Source organism: Triticum dicoccoides, chromosome 6A, assembly GCF_002162155.2.
Source record: "Triticum dicoccoides isolate Atlit2015 ecotype Zavitan chromosome 6A, WEW_v2.0, whole genome shotgun sequence".
NCBI lineage: Eukaryota > Viridiplantae > Streptophyta > Magnoliopsida > Poales > Poaceae > Triticum > Triticum dicoccoides.
Genome location: NC_041390.1, coordinates 452,600,117 through 452,624,698, shown reverse-complemented (window position 1 = coordinate 452,624,698; position 24,582 = coordinate 452,600,117).

Below are 24,582 nucleotides of genomic sequence, written 5' to 3'. Positions count from 1 at the left end.
TGCTAGGTATTCAAGAATAATAAAATTTTCTTATGAGTGTGTTGAATACTATGAGAAGTTTGATACTTGATAATTGTTTCGAGATATGGAGATGGTGATATTATAGTCATGCTAGTTGAGTGGTTATGAATTTGAGAAATACTTGTGTTGAAGTTTGTGATTCCCGTAGCATGCACGTATGGTGAACCGTTATGTGATGAAGTCGGAGCATGATTTATTTATTGATTGTCTTCCTTATGAGTGGCGGTCGGGGACGAGCGATGGTCTTTTCCTACCAATCTATCCCCCTCGGAGCATGCACGTAGTACTTTGCTTTGATAACTTCTAGATTTTTGCAATAAGTATATGAGTTCTTTATGACTAATGTTGAGTCCATGGGTTATACGCACTCTCACCCTTCCACCTTTGCTAGCCTCTCTAATACCGCGCACCTTTCGCCGGTATCATACACCTACCATATACCTTCCTCAAAACAGCCACCATACCTACCTATTATGGCATTTCCATAGCCATTCCGAGATATATTGCCATGCAACTTTCCACCATCTAGTTCATCATGATGCATTCATCATTGTCATATTGCTTAGCATGATCATGTAGTTGACATAGTATTTGTGGCAAAGCCACCGTTCATAATTCTTTCATACTTGTCACTCTTGATTCATTGCATATCCCGGTACATCGCCGGAGGCATTCATATAGAGTCATCTTTGTTCTAGTATCGAGTTGTATCATCGAGTTGTAAATAAATAGAAGTGTGATGATTATCATTCAATAGAGCATTGTCCCAATAAAAAAAGGAGAGAAAGGCCAAATAAAAAAGGAAGGCCAAATAAAAAAAGGGAAGGCCAAATAAAAAAGAAAATAAATAAAAAGGGGCTATGCTAATATCCTTTTTCCACACTTGTGCTTCAAAGTAGCACGATGATATAGCGAGTCTCATATATTGTGCTTCAAAGTAGCACCATGTTCTTCATATAGAGAGTCTCATATGTTGTCACTTTCATATACTAGTGGGAATTTTACATTATTGAACTTGGCCTGTATATTCCAATGATGGGCCTCCTCAAGTGCCCTAGGTCTTCGTGAGCAAGCAAGTTGGATGCACACCCACTAGTTTCTTTTGTTGAGCTTTCATACATTTATAGCTCTAGTGCATCCGTTGCATGGCAATCCCTACTCACTCACATTGATATCTATTGACGGGCATCTCCATAGCCCGTTGATACGCCTAGTCGATGTGAGACTATCTTCTCCCTTTTTGTCTTCTCCACAACCACAATTCTATTCCACCTATAGTGCTATGTCCATGGCTCACGCTCATGTATTGCGTGAAGATTGAAAAAGTTTGAGAACATCAAAAGTATGAAACAATTGCTTGGCTTGTCATCGGGGTTGTACATGATTTAAATATTTTGTGTGGTGAAGATGGAGCATAGCCAGACTATATGATTTTGTAGGGATAGCTTTCTTTGGCCATGTTATTTTGAGAAGACATGATTGCTTAGTTAGTATGCTTGAAGTATTATTATTTTTATGCCAATATGAACTTTTGTATTGAATCTTTCGGATCTGAATATTATCACAAGTGAGAAGAATTACATTGAAATTATGCCAACTAGCATTCCACATCAAAAATTATCTTTTTATCATTTACCTACTCGAGGACGAGCAGGAATTAAGCTTGGGGATGCTTTATACGTCTCCAACGTATCTATAATTTTTGATTGCTCCATGCTATATTATCTACTGTTTTGGGCAATATTGGGCTTTATTATCCACTTTTACATTATTTTTGGGACTAACCTATTAACCGGAGGCCCAGCCCAGATTTGTTGTTTTATGCCTATTTCAGTGTTTTGAAGAAAAGGAATATCAGATGGAGTCGAAACGGAACGAAATCAACTGGAGAAGTTATTTTTGGAAGGAAACACACCTGATGGATTTGGACCCCACGTCAGAAGATACGGGAGCTGCCCACGAGGGTGGGGGCGCGCCCACCCCCTAGGGGGCGCCCCCTGCCTCGTGGGGCCCCCGTGGCTCCCCTGACATGCTTCTTCTGCCTATATAACTCCATATACCCTAAAACTTCCAGAAAAACATAGATCGGGAGTTCCACCGCCAAAAGCCTCCATAGCCACCAAAAACCAATCGGGACCCTGTTCCGGCACCCTGCCGGAGGGGGGAACCCTCACTGGTGGCATCTTCATCATCCCGGCGCTCCCCATGATGAGGAGGGAGTAGTTCTCCCTCGGGGCTGAGGGTATGTACCAGTAGCTATGTGTTTGATCTCTCTCTCTCTCTCGTGTTCTTGAGATGATACGATCTTGATGTATCGCGAGCTTTGCTATTATAGTTGGATCTTATGTTTCTCCTCCCCCTCTTCTCTCTTGTAATGAATTAAGTTTCCCCTTTGGAGTTATCTTATCGGATTGAGTCTTTAAAGACTTGAGAACACTTGATGTATGTCTTGCCGTGGATCTCTGTGGTGACAATGGGATACCACGTGCCACTTGATGTATGTTAAGGTGACCAACTTGCAGGTTTCGTGACATTAGGAACCTATGCATAGGGGTTGGCACACGTTTTCGTCGTGATTCTCCGGTAGAAACTTTGGGGCACTCTTTGAGGTTCTATGTGTTGGTTGAATAGATGAATCTGAGGTTGTGTGATGCATATCGTATAATCATACCCACGGATACTTGAGGTGACATTGGAGTATCTAGGTTACATTAGGGTTTTGATTTATTTGTGTCTTAAGGTGTTATTCTAGCACGAACTCTAGCTGTTTGTGACACTTATAGGAATAGCCCACCGGATTGATTGGAAAGAATAACTTTGAGGTGGTTCCGTACCCTACCATAATCTCTTCGTTCGTTCTCCGCTATTAGTGACTTTGGAGTGACTCTTTGTTGCATGTTGAGGGATAGTTATGTGATCCAATTATGTTAGTATTGTTGAGGGAACTTACACTAGTGAAAGTATGAACCCTAGGCCTTGTTTACCATCATTGCAATACTGTTTACGCTCACTTTTATCACTTGCTACCTTGCTGTTTTTATTATTTCAGATTACAAAAAGTATTATCTACTATCCATATACCACTTGTATCACCATCTCTTCGCCGAACTAGTGCACCTATACAATTTACCGTTGTATTGGGTGTGTTGGGGACACAAGAGAGTCTTTGTTATTTGGTTGCAGGGTTGCTTGAGAGAGACCATCTTCATCCTACGCCTCCTATGGATTGATAAACCTTAGGTCATCCACTTGAGGGAAATTTGCTACTGTCCTACAAACCTCTGCACTTGGAGGCCCAACACCGTCTACAAGAAGAAGGTTGTGTTGTAGACATCATCGTGCCGCCAAGATCGCTTCCAAGCTCACAACCAAGGGCCATCTCATGACAAATGTTCTTTGAATCATCCGAAAGGGGGTAAGCACTTGTAGACAATTGGCAAACTATTGTGAACATCACGCGTTTGTCTCTTGTGTTGAACCCCAAAAGGTCTATGAGGCGCTCGAAGATCCGGATTGGATCAATGCCATGCATGAAGAACTCAACAACTTCGAGTACAACAAGGTGTGGAGATTGGTGCCAAGGCCAACGGGGAACCACAATGTCATTGGAACCAAGTGGATATTCAAGAACAAGCAAGACGCTCATGGAATTATCATTTGCAACAAGGCCCGGTTGGTAGCACAAGGCTACTCCCAAGTCGAGGGTATCGACTACGGTGAAACCTTTGCTCCCATTGCTCGCCTTGAATCCATTCGCATGTTGATTCCTTATGCTTCTCATCATAACTTTAAGTTGCAACAAATGGATGTGAAGAGTGCATTTCTTAATGGTCCCATTAATGAGTTGGTGTATGTTAAGCAACCCCCCGGGTTCGAGGATCCCTATTTTCCCGATCATGTGTACCAACTCAATAAGGCACTCTATGGCCTTAAGAAAGCCCCACGTGCGTGGTATGACCACCTACCGAGTTCTTGCAAGATCGCGGTTTTGAAATTGGGAAAATTGACCCCACTCTTTTTACCAAGAAGGTCAAAGGGGAGTTGTTTGTGTGCCAACTATATGTTGATGATATTATCTTTGGTTCCCCTAACAAAGCTTTCATTGAGGAATTTGCTGCACTCATGAACTCCAAGTTTAAGATGTCCATGATGGGAGAATTGAAGTTCTTTCTCGGGTTCGAAGTCAGGCAACGGAGAGAAGGAACCTTCGTCAACCAATCCAAATACACTGAAGACATGATCAAGAGATTCAAGCTCAATGATGTCAAGCCGACTTCCACTCCAATGCCCGTCAGATGCCAACTTGACTTAGATCCCAATGGTAAAGCGGTTGATCAAAATGTATATCGCTCCATGATCGGCTCCTCGCTTTACCTTTGTGCATCTAGACTGGATATCATGTTGAGTGTGGGAATTTGTGCATAGTTTCAAGCCGCACCTAAGGAAAGCCACTTTGTGGCGGTCAAGAGAATCTTTCGATATTTGGCTCATACCCCAAACTTTGTCTTATGGTACCCAAGAGGAGAAAACTTCAAGCTTGTAGGTTATTCGGACTCCGATTGGGCGGGAGACAAAGTGGATAGGAAGTCCACTTCCGGAGGGTGCCAATTTCTTGGTTGCTCTTTGATGAGTTGGTCTTCCAAGAAGCAAAGTTGTGTGTCTCTCTCGTCCACCGAGGCGGAGTACGTGGCCGCCGATAGTTGTTGTGCACAACTTCTTTGGATGAGGCAAACTTTAAAGGATTACGGTGTCATTTGTGGAAAAGTGCCTCTTTGGTGTGACAATGAAAGTGCCATCAAGATTTCTCTCAACCCGGTTCAACATTTCAAGACGAAGCATATTGAGATTCGGTATCACTTCATCCGGGATCACATTAGGCGAGGGGAGATCGAGCTCAACTATGTCAACACTCATGATAACCTTGCAGTTATTTTCACGAAGCCTTTGGATGAAGCAAGATTTCACGAGTTAAGGCATGAGATAAATATCATTGATTCGAGCAATGTGACTTGAACCCTTGCACACCCCACCCACTACAAAAAAAAGACACATCCATGACATTTTGGGCCGAACGAATTTTTTTTGTCATACCTATGACACTTCTATGACGATAATTGTGACAAAACCCGGTATCATCATAGATGTGGTGGGGTCCTACTTCTATGACAAAAAATCATGACAGAAAATGGGCTTTTCGTCCTTGGCGGGCCGGAGACGCAGCTGCATGACATTCTTTGGGACGTTCATGATGGAAAAAACCGTGGTAGAAGCCAGGGCACGGAAAATATCGGGGAGTCCCTGGTTACGGTGGGTGGTCGGGGGCCGAGTGATGCGCGTTTCTCTCGTACGAGGCGTTGGGCTCTATCTGAACCCGAGCGAGGCGTTGGGCTCTAACTGAACCCGAGCGATCGATCGATGGCTATTAACTGAACCCGATCGAGCGATTCCTTCGCTACTACTGCTAACTGAAGCCAATCGATGTTGCCTTTGGATGAACAGTGAGCGTTGGGGGTGGATGAAGAGTTCCCGGTGGGGGTGGATGAATAGGACCTCATGGTGTTGCCTCTGGATGAACAGTACCCCGATCGATCGAGCCGGTTGGGGCTGGATGAACAGGACCCCGTGGAGGCCAGGATGAACATGACCACCCCGTGGAGGGCAGGATGAACAGTAGACAGTGGAGGGCAGGATGAATAGTAGACGGTGGAGGACAGGATGAATAGTAGCCCGTGGAGGGGTGGTTGAACAGGAGCCCGTGGAGAGGGCTGGTTGAACAGGAGCCCGTGGGTGAACAGTCGCAGGTGGAGGCTGGAGGAGGTCGACGGTGGATGAACAGTAGCTCGTGGAGGCTGGAGGGGGTCGACGGTGAAGATGAACAATATCTCGTGGAGTCCCGTTTTGTGGTACGCCACACCCCTCCCGATGAACAGGACCCTCGTTTCGACCGTAGCGCTCTAATACAAATCTGTTTCCTCCGTTTTGCGGTACGCCACACCCCTCCCGATCAACAGGACCCCCATTTCGACCGTAGGAGGTCCGTTTCCTCCATTTTGCGGTACGCCAGACCCCTCCCGATAAACAGGATCCCGTTTCGAACATGGACGGTCGAACACAAGGCCGTTTCCTCCGTTCTGCGGTACGCCGGGCCTCGTTTCGATCGGCTGTTCCGTCCAAGCCCTCCCGATGAACACGACGACGCATTCCGTTCCGACCCAGTCGGTTGGCTCCCCATGAACACGACGACGACGATGTTTCTCCGTTCCGACCCAGCCATGTACACGAGCCCTGGCCGTACGTACGCGCGAGTAGGCGTTCGAGACCCCGCCTGTATGTACATACGTCGCCGTATTTTCTTTCTTGCACACTGGTCGCTGTACGTACGTGTACATGCTACGTGCGTGCCTCTACTATGACACGTCCGCGCCTCTACATCGACCAGTATGTACGTACACGTTCGGGACCAGAATGACAACGCTACGTACGCTTCGACCAGGTGGGTCCCGACTGTCAGGCACTTCCTTGCCTGCAAAGATGTAACTGGTGGGTCCCACCAGTCAGGGGGGTGAATCGTTTTTTTCCCGAACGCACTTCCTTGCGTGCGAAGATGTAGCTGGTGGGTCCCAGTAGTCAGGGGAAAACATTTTTTTCACAAAATACGGTGGCCCGTTCGGTGGGTCCTCGCTGTCAGGTGGAGGAATAATTATTTTGCGCATAATAAGGAGGCACTTCCTTGCTGCGGCCGTGGACCCAGCTGTCAGCCTCTCCACGTACAGTACTCTTCCGATGGAAGTCGTTCCTTGACCATGTTGACCACGCCACGCTGACAGCACCAGGGCGATGGACGATGGCGAGGCCTAGGAAGGGGATGATGCGGAGCCGGGGAAGACGCGGCAGTGGAAGCCCGCGCGGAGAGGAGTACAAGGGTTCACTGGTTCGGCTGCGGTGTGAGGCTGCCGTCACCGCAGGGCCTGGCCAGCGGTGGGAATAGTAGGGGCGGTGAGGTCTCCGCGGCAGCACAACCGGCCATGGGAGGCAGGAGCATGTGGCACGACCGGCACTGCTCTGGGCGGCTGGAGCAAGAAGACCAAAGGTTGAAGAAGCACTACGGCCGTTGGATGGACATCGTACGGTCACTGGAGTTAGAATCGTTCATATTGACTAAGTTGACAAAGCACTCCGTCCCCGTCAACTTAGTAGGCCCACAAGTCAGCCACCCACCAAGGTGGGTCCCAACTAGTAGGGGGAGTATTCATTTTTTTGTGTGTAATAAGGAGGCACTTCCGGTGGGTCTGAGATGACAGCGGGGGGGGGGGATGTTTTTTCACGAAATACGGTGACCCGTCCGGTGGGTCCCAGCAGTTAGGGGGAAATGTTTTTTCGCAAAATACGGTGGTCCGTCCGGTGGGTCCCTGTTGTTAGGTGGAGGAATCATTATTTTCCGCATAATCAGGAGCACTTCCTTACTGCGGCCGTGGACCCAGCTGTCAGCCTCTCCACGTACAGTACACTTCCGATGGAAGTCGTTCCTTGACCACGTTCACCACGCCGCGTTCCGTTGCATGCATGCGTCCATGGGCATGGTGCGTCCCCACTGTCAGCCTCTCACGTACAGTCATGTTTCGATGACTCTCGATTGTTGACCACGTTGACCACACCGTGCCGAGCGCACCAAAGGCCAGTGGACGACGGCGAGGCCCCAGACTGGAACGACCCGGAGATGGGGAAGACGGGGCAGTGGAGTCGCAGATGGAGAGGAGTGGGAAACTTGACTGGTTCGGGTGCGCAACAGCACAGCCGCGGTGCCGCCCACGGGGGACAGGAGCAAGAACAGAGGTTGAAGAAGGAGCACGGCTGTTGGATTAACATCCAATGATCCAGCTGCTAGAATCATTTGTTGATTAAGTTGACAAAGCCCTGCGTACACGTCCGCTTAGTAGGCCCACAAGTCAGCCACCAAATCTAACGGGTCCCAGCTGTCAACGGGAGGAATAATTTTTTTCGCATAACAAGGAGGCACTTCCTTCCGTGCGAAGATACAGCCAGTGGGTCCCAGCTGTCAGGTGGAGGAAACATTTTTTTCAGCTTAATAAGAAGGAACTTTCCTTACGTGCGACCATGGGCCTCGTGGGTCCCAGCCGTCATGCTCTCCACGTACAGTCCTCTTTTGATGACTCTCGTTTGTTGACCACGTCGCTCCGAGTGCAGCGAGGTGGTGGACGACGGCGAGGCCCCGGACGGGAACGACTCAGAGATGGGAAGACGCGGCAGTGGAGTCGTAGATTGAGTGGAGGAGAAGGGTTATAACTGGTTCTGGTGCGGCGTGGGGCTGCAGTCGGTGGAGAATAACAGGAGGTGTGGAGGGGTGGAGGGATAGTCTGGCCGGGGTGGGGTAGCGCTTCGCAGCGATGCGTGCTAAGCAGAGCCGCTAGCCGCCGGAGGCCGGACCAGGCGGTCCCGGCGACACTGGAGGAAGAAAACGGGAGATTGAAGGTGCATGCCGACCAAGTTGACAATGCCCTCATGTCAGCCTGCAAAAATGTGGCATATATTTAACCCATGTTTTCTAGAATGTACAGTCCATTTGCTGGGTTGGGTGAACAAATAATTTCGCGCCAATGCGGCCCATTTATATTATCTAAGAAATCCCAGCCCATTTGCACTTCCTTCAAATACACGAATTAGCTCGGCTCGTTATATATATAATGTTATGTTAGAAGCAGCAATTAATATAAAAAATAAAACGGAGAGACACATTTTTTATATACATAATTAACAAATGCTCAAAATAAAAATGAGCATGTTATTATTACATTGGTCCTTAAAATCTTCCCAAGCTTTTGTACGCAATCACAAAGATTTTCCTTGCCTGTGAGTCAAAAAAAACCAGGATTTTCCTTGCCAACTTCTGTTAAACATTTAGTTTTATAAGTTAATAACACATGGGATGTTTCCATAATGTATATATAAGTCTCTATAAAATATAAGATAATAGTAATAATATAAATATATATAATGTGTTTAAAAAATACAGTGGGCTGCTGATCTTTAAGAAAAAGCCCATAGGCCGGTATGGACCTCAAAAAATAAGTTAAAACCATTGTCACCCGTATGTCGTGGGCTACGCATGTTAAAATACAAAACCTAGGCCTAGCTGATACTTGTTCGTCCTCTAGAAAAAATGATACCAGATCCCCGAGCGAACTGGATTATAGAGGGGGCCGGCGGCACGACTGAAGAAGCACATCAAGAGAGATTTTTTTTCTTCAGTGGATGGCTCTCGATGGCGTTTTTTACTTGCCTCTGCACCATACAACTTGTATTTTTAGCCTCTCGGTCCGTGGTGGACCAGCAACCCATTTTCTAGGCGGGCCAACCTACAGAAACCAGCACTCGATTTTTCATCAAGCCCCCAAAACAACGTGGTACTATGTTTGTTTTGAGGCCGAAAACATTACGGCAGGGGTTGAGCGGGGGAGGGGGCAAGACAGAGCAAAAAGATTAAAAAGAGCTGATGCGCCGTTGCTACCCTAACAAAGCAAGTGCAATTCTTCTCGGAAGAAGGTGTGCCGTTGACACCCACACGTCACATACCCCACATTAGGCATACTAACAAGTTCACACACAAGCACAACAGAAAAGGTAAACATTCGTATCAAACTCAGGTTCATAGGATACGTTCATATTCATAGCTAACATTCACTATCAACAACTCAAAAGATTCATATATACACAAGTTCAACATGTCTATGGATCCAAATGATTGATAGATCACACAACAATATTCATAGATAATTCACAAAAAGATTCAGATATACACATGTTCAGTATGTTTATGCATCCAAATGATTGAGATCACAGCCAATATGATCCATGGATGAACTTTAATTACCTAGGGTACAGACTGGTAAATGGTGTTCAGTCAGAGGTACTTCTTGCTAAAATTAATGCTTGTACGAGTAAACTTTCGAGTACATAAGAGGAAGCACAGACAATCTGAACTTTGCTTGCAGGTTTATCCTCAAATAGTGGCCTCGTGTCGAGGGAGGTTTGAGCAACTTGGCCACTACTTTCATCCAACTAGTTTACTGGCTCATCTTGGTCCTGTAGCTCGCCAAAATTCTACATTGCAGACTGGTAAATGGTGTTCAGTCGGAGGTACTTCTTGCTAAAATTAATGCTTCTACGAGTAAACTTTCGAGTACATAAGAGGCAGCACAGACAATCTGAACTTTGCTTGTAGGTTTATCCTCAAATAGTGGCCTCATGCCGAGGGAGGTTTGAGCAACTTGGCCGCTACTTTCATCAAACTAGTTTACTGGCTCATCTTGGTCCCGTATCTCGCCAAAATTCTACATTGCAGACAAGAAAGGAGGCGGTTGAGAAAATGAACCACCCAAATTTTTTGTGCAATTCAACTGAAATGGAGCATCCCTAGCGTGCAGACTGATTAAGTGCCAGATGAATATATGCGTCAACCAACTTGCGTGGAATCTTTAGACTCCATGCCATACAGTTCGCTACCATATGTGCAGATAACCAAAAGGCACAAGTTGGGACCAAAGACTGGACTGCATTTTTCTGGGCTATGCGCCAAGCAATATTTTTAGCGTTCACTCTCCTAATACTTGGAGTTTGACAATTGGTTGATGCCGGTTGATACTCGAATGAATATAGGCACTTATTCTTATCAACATCGATTCTTGTCTGAGTGAACTTTGGAGTACATAGCAGCAGCATAAGTACCTGTCCATCTGATCTTTTTGTGCATTTCTACTGAAATCACCCGATGTAATGATTTTCCTGCGAGTTCAGGCTCCAAGTTACTCCTTTATGAAATCGGCAAACAGTAACACAATACCAAATTACCAATACATATGAAAAGCACAATAATCAGGATAAAGACCAGTACCAACCTGTGTGAGGTAGCATATCAATTACTATTTCCTTTGACTGGAAGCCGAGATAAGCTAAACGACTAACAACAAAGGAAAAATGCAAGCCGATATTAGCGACTAATAGGAAAGGAAGGAAGCTGTCGAGGCAATGAAGCACCCAAAGTTTTTGTGCAATTCCACCAAAATCGAGCATGCATGTTGGCACATATATTGAGAGAGTGAGATTACTGTAATAGTGGGACTAGTTGATGAAACATACACTAACAAATAGCACCCCCATTATCTTAATGGGTAAAGTTAGCATTCCCTCCCTGCTCCACCACATGATTCACCTCATAGACAAACACACACACATACATGATTCAACATAGGGTGCTACTAAAGATTTGTTTAACCCCGATAGGAAAATTAGGAAGCAATAATTAGTGGTACTTAAGTACTTCTAATTAATTAAATGAGACAGCAGAAGTGGAAGGGCTCCCTGGAGGATCGTCTCACATGTAAGGTAGTCGTTGCCGGAGCCCTTGAATGGCCTCGACTGAGGCCTCTGGCTTTAGCAAGATCGCCTTGGCACTGTTTACTCTTCTTCTTCTTCCTCTTCTTGCTCTGTTTCTCAGTCTCCTCACCAGTTGGTGAAATCAAGTACATGATTGGCCTTCTATATCAGAATTGGTTTTGTCAGTTAGGGAGTACAAGTGTACTAGTAAAGAATAGCATTATTTTCTCATGGCAGTCGCAAAATAGAGATGAACACATGCATTAAATATCATTCTTACCTAAAGGAAGGTTATCGTGCCAATATGGATGATGAGGATTGGAACACAGATCTCCCTTTGTGCAGTTCCACTGAAATGAACCAACTGTTCCATTCTGACATTCCAGTTAAACAACACAAAATTCACTTCTTTTAAGAAGAGTTTTGTGCAGTGCACCAAAAGCTCACAATAGCAACCAGGTGAAATGGATATCCCTATTTGCACAAAAAGCTACAGAGGAAATAGTTAGAGTCTCAAACAATTACAGGCAAAAACATTTGGCTAAACTTGTCATGGCTTATAACAGTGGCATCGCTTCATTTTTACCAGGGGCATTAGATTAAGAACAACTAAATATTTGGTATAAGGGCATGGGACAGTGAGTGCACCAGCAGTCCAGCACCATGTACCTAAATAGGGGCATAAAGTGGTGATTCATAGTTTGTTCCCCCGAGAAACAAACATCCAAGAAACATATCTGGGTTGGTCCCATTTTTGTTCACTCTAGCCACCTACTCCTATCTGTGGATAGCAAATATAGTCCTAGTCATACCACTGTGTACAATGTTACCCCTATATTTCCCTTTTCGACCAAGAGATCGGTAGGATGAACAGTCTGTACTACTTTCACCCCCTTTCCTTCCTGTTTGTACCAAGTCCGATGTACTACATACTAAATTCCCCCACCCCCACTTTATTTCTTGTTTGAACCAAGTACAAGATTCGACTCCATGAAGTAGCTTTCCCTCTAACAATAGAAGAAGAAAAATAGGTGACGTTGGACCATCCGATCGAGAGGGGCTGAGAGGTAGAAAATGATGCACATGCAACAACGTAGCGAGCTGGGGAAGTAGAGCTAAGGCGGTTTCGAAGGAAGATATACCTGAAGGTCGTCGGGATGTGGATAGGTGGGCGGCGGGAGGCTGGATCCGCCCACACTAGGGCAACGACGAAGGGATCGGAGGACCTCTCGCGCCGGCGCTCGGCCAGAAACGGTACGGCCGGCAGTGGGTCTCCTCCCTCGCTGTCGACGATGGCCTAAATATTGCCCCTCCTTCCCTTCACCGGCGGAGGGGGATACGTCCGGATCTGTGACCAGCGAAGAGGATAGAAAGACAATGTTTTTTGAAGGGAGAAAGACAGTGTTACCACCCCTATCTTGTTTAGATCTAGAGAGGATGAGAGTGTGTGAATAGAGCAACCCTAGCAAGCAAGCGCGGAGGCTCCGGCCTATATATACGTAGTGGGGTAGTTTTCCTTTTTCACTCCATCAAAACAATCGTTTAAAATTGTGTACCACGTGTTGGGTCGCCTTTTTTTAGTTGTTGATTGTTTTTTGAGATAGCTACCCGCTTGTTCCAAGTGGTGTTATGGTCTGCCAGGTCACACTTTGTATTGTTCAAGTCTGGTACAAGTCCCTCCATTAAATGAACAACCACCCCCTCGTAAAATTTGTGAACAAGCCCACAGCTAAAATGATCGGAAACGTGGGTTGCCCCAACATGCATTATTATTTATATTTTCTACTCCCTCTGTTCCTAAATATAAGTCTTTTTTATTAGCCACACCTAAGACAAGAATTTTTTTATTAGCAGTGAACCCCACATGTCATAGACACAAAAAGTGCGGCAAGATTCCCTTAGGCAAGCCAAAGTGTGTCTAACAATTTGAGCAACTCAAGTTAGGCAAGTGTGGGAAAAATAATGTGGCAACATAAGACAAACATAGTCACAATCCAAACAGCCCTAATTTTTTGTGACATGCATGAAAATTTGGTTAGTTAAATTTATGGTCAAAATTTGGCAAGGTGCATCAAATCAACACATGCAAGTATCAAAAGGGAAGTCACGGCATGCATGCGTTGTACTCCCTCTGTTTCCAAATATAAGTCTTTTTAGAGATTGCAACAAGTGACTACATACGAAGAAAAATATGTCTACATACATCCATATGTAGTAGTCCATTTGAAATGTGTAAAAAGACTTATATCGAGTGCAGTGCTTTGATGTGTCGCGTCAACTCGTACAAGACCGAGAAGTTTGATTACTACAACGCCCTCTCCCTCGCGGACTGAGCTCCGGTGCCTTAACTGCACCTGCCTTTGGCTACATGACAGGTGGGCCAACCACCTGTTGGGCCCACCTATCATAGACGCAAAGGCAGGAGCAGTAAGTCAATGAAGCTGCATCCCTCCCTCGCGCATGAGCGTGGTGGCTGGCAGGACTAGTAGGAGCTTTCGCTACACGCTTCTTGATGACGGCGAACTTGCGGATGGAGTTGACCATCATGTCGTCCATGCGAGAGGCGAAGCCGGCGTCGGCGAGGGCTACGACGCCGGCAGTCGCCAGCACTGTATGGAAACGCTGCGCGGTGCGGGGCCGCAGGCCGTCGCCTTGGATGATTTGGCACAGCCGACTGCCGCTCGCGACCATCGCCTCCATAGGTGCTTCTGGCTCCTGGTCACTTGGTGTTGGATTGGAGTGAGCAGTGTTGCGCAGAGACTAAGGAGTAGATGGATTGGAGTGGTGGGGCGCCTTTATATGAGAATCCAAACTCTGTTGCATTCACATCGTGTTGGCTCTATTATGCTTCTCCAATTAATTCCCTCTGCATGTAGAGTAATTTGAGGATGCATCATTGACAGTTCAATGTCTCGAGAACCGCTACCCTCTCCCTCCTTAGCATTCAAGCACCTATGGAGGCAAGGCAACTGCCGCTCGCGTCTATCGCGTGTCAGGAGACGTTCCCGTCAACGACGAGGTGCCTATGGTGACTTCATAAATTTCAAGATGATAGTACTAAATACTGAATATTGTGCACCACGACCAAGGCCGAGAGGAAAACGAGAGAACTACATAGTATTTATTTACGGTGTAGATTCACTCATTTTGCTCCATATGTACTCCGTCTCGGTGCAGTCTAGTCACTTGTTGAAATCTCTAGAAAGGCAAATACTCCTTTCTGGTTTACACGCTATACTAGCAAGTAGTACTACAATAGTGGGCTCACATAGCAATTTTGTCTCATGCAAGAGCCTGGCTATATGCGTGCTCCAAGGTTCGCAACTGTCACGTTCGGGTTGCACTTGGCTCTTCGCCTCTTCGAGGAGACGAACAATGATGTTACTACTACTGCTTCTACAGTATCGAATCCACTGCTGCATGTCCGTCCACCGCGAGCGGGAGGGATAAGCAAAAGCCTGTCCTTGTCTGCGAGCCACCGCGCACATGGGCAAGGGAGAAGGCATGTAGTAGTAGTAAAATCAAGCTTCGCCTTGTTGTACGAGTTGACGCGACACATCATAGCACTGGCCCCACATGGTTGCCTCTAAACTTGGCTGAAAGACCCGTAGTGTACAATACTCCATTTGCTGCAACCTCTAACATTTACCCCACCACAAATTAAAATATATATTCCTGTCTTGACCAGATGAGCGTGCAAACTAGAATCACCAGGATGATAGGTAGGGACAGAAGATTATTTTAACCAAAACATATAGCATGGAGCCGACCCCAACGATTTTAGGGCCTGTTTGGTTCCAATAAGTCACCTGACTTATAAGTCAGGTGACTTAAAACCAATGACTTATAAGTCACGCCTGTTTGGTTGTCATCTGACTTATAAGTCAGCTGACCACACCTTCTCACCTTGTTTTTTTATGTAAAGGTGATGGGACCCACGCAAAAGGGGGTGACTTATAAGTTGGGTATGTTTGGCAAAATAAGTCACTTTTTTGACTTTTCGACTTATATGGAACCAAATAGGCCCTTAAGCTTACAGGAACGGTACACGCTATCCTAGACTACTCTACACATGAAACTGCCACACGAGCGTCCGGGCTGCACTTGGCTCTTCGCCTCTTCGGGAAGTCGAACAATGGCCCTGTTTGGACTAATTCAGTTAGACGTTAGAGTTAGATTCTAACCCAGAACTAACCCAGAACTAACTCTAACCAAAAAGGTGTTTGGATAGCAGGGTTAGATGGAGCGTGGATACGACGAGGCGCCTTCACGGGTGGTGCGAGAGGGAGGGAGGGAGAGGACAAGAAGCTTCGAGGAAGTGAGGAGGGATCTGCCTCGGGAAGAGCGAGAGAAAAAGTTATTTTTTAGTGGTCTAGAGAAGAACTAACCCAAATAAGCACCTCTTGGGTGGGTCAGATTTTTTGGATGAGTTAGATGCATCTAACCCAAACTAACCCTCCTGTTTGGATATTTTTGGGTTAGTTGAGTCCAAACTAACCCAAACTAACTCTAACCCGTGGATTCAAACAGGGCCAATGATGGAGTACTACTGCAGTGGAGGAGTACTACAGTATGCTTCGGGCCATCTGACACCGATTGAACTGCTGCATGTCCACCGCGTACGGGAGGGAGAGCCTGTCGTGAACGAAATCTTCTCCTAGTCCTGCCAGCCACCATGCTCATGGGCAAGGGAGGGACGCAGCTTCATTGACTTACTGCTCCTGCCTTTGCGTCCAAGACAGGTGGGCCCAACAGGTCGGTGGCCCACCTGTCATGCAGCCAAAGACAGATGCGGTTAAGGTGAGAGGGCGTTGTAATAATCAAACTTCTCGGTCTTGTACGAGTTGACGCAACACATCAAAGCACTGCACTCGATATATTTCAATAATTTGCATTTACCGATGCATTAATTACAATGCATGCATGCATGCCGTGACTCTCCTTTTGATACTTGCATGTGTTGATTTAATGCACCTTGAAGTAGTATGAATATGTGACGGTAAAACTTTGTAATGCCCCGGCCCTAATAAAGCGAGAGATGGTTGTGCACGAGGAGGGCGAGATCATGCAGACGGAACAGGACCCGACGATGGAGCTCTCTATGGTCTCGATGGACCTCACCTTGCTCCACTGCCCCTTGTGCCTCCGCCCCTTGAAGCATCCAGTGTATGAGGTTCGAATACACCTCGTCCGTTCGGCTAATCGAGCAAGGTGCAGGTTTCTTGATTGATGTGTTGTTCGATTGATTTGTGCAGTGCAAGGGAGGGCACCTGGCTTGTGCGGACTGCCGCGTCGAGCGCCCCGGGAACCAGCGGCAGTTCCAGAAGTGCGAGCGTGGTGGTGGCTTCGACATGCGGAACACGGCGGTGGACATTGTTCTCTCCTCGATGAGGGTGGAGTGCCCGCATGAAGGTTGTGGGCTCTACGTCACTTACCACAAGCTTGCTGATCACCAAAGCGTGTGTCCGCTCGCACCAGAGCGTGGAAATGAAGGTGACAAGCAGCAGGGATCCTGGCGACGTCGTTGTGCAGGAGCTGACCTTCTTCACAGTTCCGCCCAAGCTGCTGGCCGGGGCTAAGCTGGTGTCCCTCCACATTCAGATTGACAAGCTCACGTCCTAAATGATTCTACAGTGCCTTATGTTTATCTTAGTAATATGCTAATATAGGGGTTAGCTCGGTCTACTTTAGCTTAAGATATGGTGGGTTTTGGTGGCGATGCAGCAATTACCTCGACATCAGATCAGCAGTGAAAGTAATTTCGAACAGTTGAATGGATATTTTGTGTCTGTTGGATATAAAGATCCTTTTGTAAGAAGTAACATTGTATATGCTTTTTTTCCGAAACGGAACCGAATTTTTGTTGACATGCACTAATATTTTTGAAACGGACGTCGGGCTGTAGCTAGAAGGGAGGTTGGGACGCAACATCGGCCCATACCGCGGTGACCCCCGATTGGGACGCACCGACTGTAGATTTTCTCCCTCACCGATGTCGACCGCGTCTACGCACAACATTGTTCCCTTCCCCCAGCTGCGGGATCAGGCCGGATATGTGACCAGCGGTGTGGCCACCATCGTTCTATGCTTGTGAAGAGAGCAACCCAAGCAAGCAGGCTTGTAGCTTAGGCTCCTGCTAGTGTATATATGGTGGTTTTATTTTTCTCTCCATATCAACCATTTTATATTGCGTACGTGTCATTGAAGAGTGAAATGATGGTTGCTTCTTTCGACTAACTTACTGTGTGATTTGACTACTCCTTTAGTGGGCCCTACACGTACTCCCCCTACATGTATGCAACAGTCACACGTACACATGGACGCAAAAACGCGCGCGACGCCCTAATTCATGCATGTCCGAGCACATGACGGAACACACACGGTCACGCTCAAGTGCTCAACCTACACGTGCATGCACACGCATACTCAGCTAGGGTGAGCTAGTGACCGTATAAACACCGGAAAATGTATATATTGAGCACAATGAGCGTATTATGAAGTCCACTGACCGTATTTTTACAAATATACAGTGATAGACAGTGTATTTATCTCGTTTCAAATTAAGCCATATTAACCGGAGAGGAGGCAGTATGGACTAGCATTACTTTAATGTGTCCCATCAACTTGCCAAACGAGGAGAAGCTTGCAGGACGGGAGAAGCTTGCACGCGGTGGCTCGTAGGACAAGGAGAAACTTTTGACTAATTCAAGCTATCTTTTGCTCAGGCGGTGGACGTGTGTAACACCCCGGATACAACTTTCCATATTCGTAACTCCAACTCTGCCATTTTCGGCTTTAAGTTATGAGATATCCTTCGTGGTTGGGTTTTGTCTTTGTTTTGCATTCTGTTATGTCATGCATTTCATATCATGTCATCATGTGCATCGCATTTGCATACGTGTTCGCCTCAGGCATCCGAGCATTTTACCCGTTGTCTGTTTTGCAATCCGACACTCCTACGTGCACCGGCGCACCCCTCTTGCCTCTTTTCGTGAGCGGGTGTTAAACTTTCTCGGAATGGACTGAGATTTGCCAAGTGACCTTGGTACACCACCGGTAGACCGCCTGCCAAATTTCGTGTCATTTGGAGTCCGTTTGATACTCCAACGGTTAACCGGGTAACCGCGAAGGCCTCTTGTGTGTTGCAGGCCCACCCCCCCTCCAAAACAGCCCAATAACCCATCCAAACCACTTCCATGTCCTCCGCCGTCGGATCACGATCGTGTGGGCGAAAACTACACCTCATTTGGACACTCCTACCTCCTCCTACCTATAAATATGTGCCCCTCTCCGAAATCCGCGGTCTAACCCTAGTCTTCTTCCTCCATCGCGCATCCGGACACGTCTGTGCCGCGCCGGACATGTCCACCACCACCGCCACGTCGCTCTGGCCAATGAGAGGCCGCCACGTCACCCTGCCGCCGCTCTCCTCCAATCCCGCGGTGCCACGTCATCCACCGCCAGACATCCTCTCTCCTCCCCGCCACCGCGGCCCGAGGGAGCCCAGATCGGGCCCGCCGCCGCCCTAGTGCCTCCCATCGCCCGCGCGCATCTCCGCCGCCGCGCGCCTCGGCCGCCGCCCCGCCGCCTGCACCAACCTCGCGCCTTCGCCCGCCGGCGACCCACGCCACCGCGAGCCGTCGCTGCCCTCCTGCCGCTGCGCCACCTCGCGCCCCCGCGTGGCATCGCTGGCCTCCGCCGCCCGACCTCCGGTGAGCGCCCGGATCCGGTCAAACCGCCCTCGCCGGACGCTCGTCGCCCTGCGCTGTCTCCTCCTCACCGAAGCTGCGCGCCGCCCTCACCGGAGCTCCGCCTCCGCCGGATCCGGGAGAGGTGGACGAGATCCACCAATCATGGGAACCAAACACCTCTCGACCCGAACATCCTCGTCCCCGTACGGCTCCGTCCCGATTTCATCCGGATGGTATATTTTTTACACTCCTTGGATCCTGTTATTTTTATGCCTCCTTCATCGCATCATATCGCCATGACTGTAGCTCCTTTTCATGCATATAATATATCAAAATGTTCATTAAGAGATGCTCTTCATTTCATTCCATTGTGGCATGCTTGTTTGAGTTCATCTTTATGCCCTAATAATTGATGCAAGAGTGCTATAAAATGTTTATTGATGCTACTTATCAGATTATGAGGTTTTGTCTATTTTTCCACATTTGATGGGTGCTTCATATGAGCATGAGCTCTACATGTGTTTTGAACTATGCCATGCCATATTTACAGGGGTGCTTGCCATGTATTTTTGTGAACTATGTGGTGACTAGCACAAGCCTGCAAAGTAGCCTTCGTGATATTGCTGTTTTCAGAGACTTGGGATTTTGCCAAGTCTTTGTTCTGTTGTTATTTTTATGTCATGTAAACATGATGCTACAGTGAGATCCATGCTTGTTTTGAGTTGCTTCAGTAAGGATTTTTTGGACATATAGTTATGCTCTATCCATCCATGCCCCTGTTTGCAATTATGGAGTGCCCTAGAATGTCTTTAGCATGCTCTACTTTTGCTATAAAATGTTCCTAGCAGATTGTTTACATGTTAATCAATTTTGCCATGGTTGTTACTAGTGATCCAAGAATGCTACGAACTTGATCTTGCCATGGTTAGCTTCCTGAACATGTCATATTGCCGATGCTATGCTTGTTTGGTCATTCAAGGCTTTGTGGTGAGTGATTTGAGCTCACAAAGATGACTTCGTATTTCTGTTTAGACCATGCTCAGTTTTATGCGAAGTCTGAAACTGTTAATAAAACTTGCTATGTTTACATGAGTGCCATCATATCTTCCGTGCATTTTTGGCTCATGATCAATAAGGGAATTGTGTTCCATGCATTTAGTAGATTCATGTCATGCCCTGTATTGCTATGATATGTTCCTATAGCATTTTGTTTTCTTGCTCTAAACATGGCTTCCTGATGTTATTTCTGGCATGTTAGTATTTTCACTAAGTCTGTGATGCTGATATCTGTTGCACTTTTGCCATGCTTGTTTGACCCAACTCTTGTGAGATTTAGCCTTAGCTCAGTGTCGGTGTCAAAACCGGCGGATCTCGGGTAGGGGGTCCCGAACTGTGTGTCTAGGCCGGATGGTAACAGGAGACAGGGGACACTTTATTTTACCCAGGTTCGGGCCCTCTCGATGGAGGTAATACCCTACTCTTGCTTGATTAATATTGATGATATGGGTAGTACAAGAGTAGATCTACCACGAGATCAAGGAGGCTAAACCCTAGAAGCTAGCCTATGGTATGATTGTTGTGTATGGATTTGATTCTGTCCTACGGACTACAACCCTCCGGTTTATATAGACACTGGATAGGGTTAGGGTTACACAGAGTCGGTTACAATGGTAAGAGATCTTGAATATCCGCATCGCCAAGCTTGCCCTCCACACCAAGGAAAGTCCCATCCGGACACGGGACGAAGTCTTCAATCTTGTATCTTCATAGTCCAGGAGTCTGGCTGAAGGTATAGTCCAGCTACCCGAACACCCCTAATCCAGGACTCCCTCAGTAGCCCCTGAACTAGGCTTCAATGACGACGAGTCCGGCGCGCAAATTGTCTTCGGCATTGCAAGGCGGGTTCCTCCTCCAAGTCCTTCATAGAAGATTGTAATCACCAAGAGTAGTGTCCGGCTCTGTAAAACAAGTCTCCACATATTGCCATAGAGAGAATAATATTGACACAAATCAAATCTGCCGACGTATTCCGCAGTGTGTCATCACACTACGGCCAAGTCCTTTACTCGAATCGTTTTCACTTTTCCACCTCAGCATGTTTTGCGAGGCGGTTTCCTTGGCACGTCTTGTCAAAGCAGAGATCATGTGCCCCCCTTTTACGGGATTCTCATCAATACGGACGTGGGTAACCCAATCGTGCCCGTTAGCATGTTTTCTCGATTAAAGGCAAGTCCCAAACGGTTATGGGGAGGGCTCCTGGTATTCAACCTCTTATAAAGAGACCAAGGCCTTACTCCTTTTTCTAATATTAAACGAGTTCGCCCGCCGCCTCGAGTTCCAACACCCTAGGCTTCAGATTCCAGGTGCTTCAGACCTTCGACAATGTCCGGTTCCCACCTTCAAGGCCGATGGGTGCCCTCCTCCGTCACTGAGGAGGACGTGCTAAAGTTGAGAGAGGCTAAGTTCTTGACCGCCGAAATTCCGCATAGGTTGCCTGCTCAAGGGCAGGCTATTCCCAGCCCCCAGCCCGGTGAGAGCGTAGTGTTCATGTGTCACTTCCTTCGGGGCTTAGGCTTCTTGATGGATCCCTTTGTGAGGGGGCTGCTATTTTATTACGGGCTGGAACTTCATGACTTAGCCCCGGAGTCCATCCTCCACATTTCCTCATTCATCATTGTGTGTGAAGCGTTCCTCCATGTTACTCCTCACTTTGGATTATGGCTCAAGACTTTTGGAGTGGAGCCGAAGATGATCGAGGGACGGCACGCAGAGTGTGGAGGTGCTGTCATAAGTAAGAATGCCGATGCTCCATGGCCCGAGGGCTCCTTTCAAGAGGAGCTCGGCTTGTGGCAACGAGAGTGGTTTTACATCACCGCTCCCAGGAGCGCCAAGTGGGTGGCGCCTCCTGCCTTTCGCTCGGGTCCCCCACCACGGCTAGTGTCATGGGTCAACAAAGGATTAGATTGGGGGTTATCCAAAGACGTGCCCCTGTTGCAGGGCCGCATTAGGGATCTCTTAGAAGGAGACCTCAACCTGGTCAAGGTGACGCAGGTCATGCTGATTCGCCGAATATTGCCCGGCAAATGTTGCCCCCTTTGCCTGTGGGAGTTTAATCCAGAGGGACCGCAAGCTCTCCAGAACTTCATGGGCGCAACGCCCGCGGAGATGTATAGACTATTCTTCGGATCACAAGAGATGTGTCCGCATTTAACCGAGGACGCAGGTCTAAGCCGCAATCGCCCGGATACCCAAGTAAGCAACCTTGTGCCCGGACCTTCTATCCGCATAATTGTCATAAACTTGCCTCTAAAGGAGTCGTCCTTTTAAATGGGAGTGGATAGCGAAGGCAAAGCTGATCAGGTGTCCGGCTCCCCTTCCTGAAACCAGGCCGGATCCCGTGCTGGTCAGGATGCTGGAGATAATGCCTTTGGAGGGGGAGGACAAGGAAGCTATGGCCTCCTCGAAGGAGGCTGCCCCGAAGGGAGGAACCGACAATTCCTCTCCTGGGGGGAAGAAGAGAGCCGCCTCTGACGACCCAGAAACCATGGTCTCGAAACGGGGGAGAAAATCCTCGTCAGAAGGTCCGGCGCCGGGGAGTTCCTTGGCCGGACTATGCCCTCAAGGGAATCAGCCCTCCAGCGAGCCGTAAGTGGAGAAAAGATTTTCCTTTTGAGGGATGAGGGAAGTCTTTGATTTATATCTGAGAAGATTAACCAAACCTTTATCTTGCAGCTCGGACCTTAGCCCCTCTCAGCAGAGCTCGTCTTTAGGGGATCTCCTTCCGGAGATGATGGGGAGCGGGACGCCTCCCCCTGCTGTGCCGCTTAGCGAGGCGGGCGACCCTGAGGTGTCGTCGTGGAGGGTTTCTCCAAATCTGGCAGGGGCGGAAGGTGGCAGTGCGGCCCCCCGAAGTTCTCCATGTCTGGCCTTCGAAAGAGGCCATAGGGCAAGTCCGGCACCGTCTGGTGCTCGGCCGGAGGAGCTAAAGATTCTGCTGGGGCGAGCTTCTATCTCAGAGGAGCACCGTGCATTGATGGGAACGGTGATTGAAAGGATTTCATCCGCAGAAAGCGGATGGCATGAGGCCGTCAAAAGTTTACTGACGGGTTTTGAGGTACGTTAGATAATGTACACTTTTGTCAGTTGCGCATAAGTAAGGTGCGCCCTGTGTAGATAGTAGCCCCTGAGACTCTGCGCGTTGTCAAGAAATGACGGCACGCAGAGGATCATAATCCCAGGTCTAAAATGTCGCCTTTGAATGTAGGTGGCGAGGTGTTCGGAATCAAGCCGAACTGATGATGTGGCCGAACTAAAGCGGCAACTGGACGTGGCAGATGTTGACATCACGCTTGTTAATAAGCGGCTTGATGAGGCTCAAGGTATGTAATTATTCGGGCGGCATTAGGTAAGAACAGTTTTATGCCTGTGTCTTACGATGTATGTGCTTGACGCAGATGGAGCGGCCGCCGTGGAGAGTCTTAGGGAAGAACTTGCCCGAGCTAAAGAACAAGCCCGCGAGAGAGATGCGGCCACCAGGAAAGCCCTTGAAGAGCTGAGAGCCGAACAGGCTGCTCATTGCCGAAGCAAGGAAGAGATGGCCGAGATGGCCGAAAAGTTAAAAAGAGCTACAGACCGTTGCAGACTTCTTGAAAAAGAAGACCGGGCGAAACAGACGGACTTCGAGAAGGCCGTTGCCAATGCCAAGGACGCGCGCTCTGCGATGAGAGCTGCGAAGGAGGAGCTGCGTCAGGCCGAACAGATTGCGGCTGGAAAGCTCTTTATGCTGCGAAGGAAATTTTGCGACCCGAAGTTTGCTCCATTGGACCGGTTGTGGAGCGTGAAGGATACCTATCTGGATTTGGCCGCGAGTGCTGTTGATGCGACCGAACACTTTCGAGATCAGAAAGATCGCGAAGTGGAAAGGCTTTTCTGGTCGCAGTTTCTCAATCCAGAGTGTCCACTGGCAGTGGATGATCGTTTGGCTCAATGGGCCGAACTGAATAGGTTGTCTGGACTCGCCATGAAGTACGTCGTGGGTTACCTGTGGCCGGGGAGATCGGAGCCGAAGAGTTATTTCAGCTTAGTGCAGCAATTCCTTGACGCGGTGCCGCGTATAAATGCAATGAAGAGGTCAGCATGCGTAGAGGGCGCTAGGATGGCTCTTGCCCATGTTAAGACATACTGGGCAGAGATGGAGACCACCATTGTTGCGTCCCGAGATTCGGACAGAAGCCGAGTACCCTCCGAGCACTATTTTCAGGAAGTTCTTGAAGGCGCTCGTGTAATAGAGACGCAGTGCTCGAAAGATGCTATTTTATGATAGCATATGTAATTGTAAAGTAATATTTGGATAAATTGTAGTGGCCTTTTTTATACTTGTGCCTCCAAGTATTGTTAACACCTTCTATGCGGCCGTTTTAAGATATATCTATATATGTATATATAATCTGAAAGATGGCAGTCGTTGGCTTCAGCCCCC